This window comes from Nicotiana sylvestris, chromosome 5 (genome assembly GCF_000393655.2).
Source record: "Nicotiana sylvestris chromosome 5, ASM39365v2, whole genome shotgun sequence".
Classification (NCBI taxonomy): domain Eukaryota; kingdom Viridiplantae; phylum Streptophyta; class Magnoliopsida; order Solanales; family Solanaceae; genus Nicotiana; species Nicotiana sylvestris.
The window spans coordinates 55,763,280-55,766,153 of record NC_091061.1 but is presented as its reverse complement, the minus strand read 5'-3'; positions in this window follow the sequence as shown (position 1 = coordinate 55,766,153).

Sequence of the window (2,874 nt, the reverse complement as noted above, 5' to 3'; positions counted from 1 at the left end):
GTTTTCCTCTACTGTTTCTTCTACTCTCATTATGCTTCGAATTTCTTCACTCTGTTTGCTTTGAAATTTCTACTGAAGTTGTTTGTTTTCTCATGAGTTTCTGAAAGAAATCTCTGAGCCTGTTTTGACTACTTGCTTCCTCATCTCTATACTTGACTTGAGGTGGAAACCCTAGAATTTGGGGGTTCTGTCGAGGTTTGGTCATGTGATTGAACTAGGGTTCTGTTTGAGAACCCTTGACTTTTTCAGACTAATCTCTGAGTTTATGAAGTAAGTTTGAACTTCTTTGTTTGCACACAATTTTGAGTTTTTTTTAAATTCTTCTACTCTAGACTCTTCTACTGATTGGCATGATAAGTTTCTCTCATGTTTAATGTGTCTGCTTGCTTTTATATGTGATAAATCTTTCTTCAAAAGGGTTTTCCAACTTGTGATTGATTCAGAATTCCTTTTAATAGGTCTAGTTGATTGTTGCTGATTTTACTTAAGTAAAACCTTTCTTCACCTTTTCTGACTGGGTTCATTCCTACAAATCTTTGGACTTCTGATTCTTGGCTGTTAATTGATTCCCTTGCCTTATTTGCAGAAACCGTGTACTGTCAAGACCTTATCCTTAAATAGACCTTTATGTATTTACCCCTATTATACTACTTTGCACAAAGTGTTTGATTAATTTCTTTCCTTAATGGGTTTATACCCGTTTGTAATCTGAATCCCTTAATTAAAGGGAAAACTTGTATAATTGATTGACAATCAATTTTCAAACAATTCTCTTACCTTATTTCGGCTTGCCTTCTATACTATAAAAGGGCACAACCCCTTTCTCACCAGACACTTTCAACTCAACACTTTTATACTTCAGACTTCCCACCCACAATCTCAATTCTCTTCTAAACTCATCGTATTTTGACTGCCTATTTGCATTTTGGCTTTACAAGACTACTGCTTTCTTCTTACTTGTTTCTTTAAGACTGGTATGTTCTAGTTTTAGCTTCAACATCATCCCAATGTGTTTACTTATAGCCTTTACATCCATGTCTACTTTACTGTCTATGTGGAGTTAAATGTTTAACTGGCATGCTAATTTCTTTTTACCTGTTTCTGCTGTGAATCCCTGCACCCATGTTTCCTTCTATGTGCTTTGAGTTGTAGTTCAGGACATGACAATATGCAAGTTATTGTTCATGTTTGGACTTGATCCCTTGGGGGATCCTGACTCCCAAAACAATGTGTTTTAACAGGCTTGTAGGGTGTGTCAGCACTTCTCACTGCTAGGTATGCCCACTAGCCTGTCCTTACTTCTTTACCACTTCCCATTTCCCCTTTTTCAAACTCTGCACTTACACTCACTCTTACCTTCTAAGTTCTGCCCCCCTCCTGTGAGCCTTGCCTTGGGACCTTGAGTTCCTTCTGAACTTGGACACCTGAGGACTGGCCCTTCTATACTACACTATGACTTAATCCTGCACATTTGGGTGTGAGCACTGCCCGGAGTCTATTTGGGGCTCTTAGGGAACTCTGTCACATCCAAATGAGAAAAAGGCTTTGGATCCTGATCTTTGGAGTTGATTCATCACATATTTCAGACATGGAGTCTGAATTAGGCTCCCCTTGGTTGTACTGTTAATTCCTAATGTAATTTTGCTTTTCTTATTCATTCTAGGTTGTAATAATTTGTAATAACTATTGGGAGTGGCTAGTGAAAAGGGATGGGAATGACTGTATGCAAAAAGGGGTAGATATCATGCCTATAGGCTTATTAATTTATGCAGATACCATACCTATTCCCGCATTCTCATTTTTAGATAACATGCCTATATGTTTATTAATTTCTGCATCCACGTAGATATCCTGCTTATAGGTTTACTTATAGAATTCTGCACTTGCATATAGACACCATGGCTATAAGAATTCCTGCATCATATAGACACCATGTCTATAGGTTTATGCATTCATATAGATACCATGTCTTTAAGGTTTTCTGCACTTCTGCATTATATAGATACTATGTCTATAAGAAAGTTCTGCATCTCTCATATAGATACCATGCTCGTAGTTAACTAGAAATTCAAATCCTGCATATGTATCCGTCAATAGACAAACCTGTCTATAGGATTTAAATAACTAACAATATTTAGATACCATTCCCATAGGATTTCTGCACTCTTGCTACGTCTGTAAAAATGTTTAAAATCAAAAACTCCTAGAAAGCATGCCTATAGGAACTATCAACCAAATCTGAACCGCCTCACTCGTTTTAAGTTTAATCTGTCAGTAGTAACGCATTATCAACTGCAGAACTTGTATTATTCTATTAAAACTGGCAACCTTTCTGTAATCAGTTTACTTCTTTATTTCTGAAACCAGTAGATGTCATGCCTATAGGTTTCGTCTAACACCTAGGCAAGCCTTAGGATAAAAGCTATAACTGCACCAGGTTTTGTTAATTACAACCAGCGGGCAGGCCAAATTCGGACTTCTTATTAGAAAATATGTGATAAATCAGCCTGCTTTAACTTATTAAGTTTGATTAGACCTTAATCAGTACATGCAAGACATGCTAAACTATATGCTTTTCTTTGATTTAAGGAGGTCTATTTGAGCCTTTCTATCTGTTTATGTGCTTTCCCAATACTTGCTACATATATGTTTTGATTGCCGCCTTAGAATTTTGTCCTTTTAAAACTATGAAGCTTCATACCCCTTCCCTTTTAGGATTAGTAGTCCCAAGTACCTCCAGGACTGATAGGATTGGGGTGGGTAATAGCATGCAATAAGTAACGAAACCATTCCGTGCTTTAATACCTTAACGAGGTGGGAAAGGGTAGATATGGATATGATGATCACGCGATAATAACACATGTAACCCCTCGT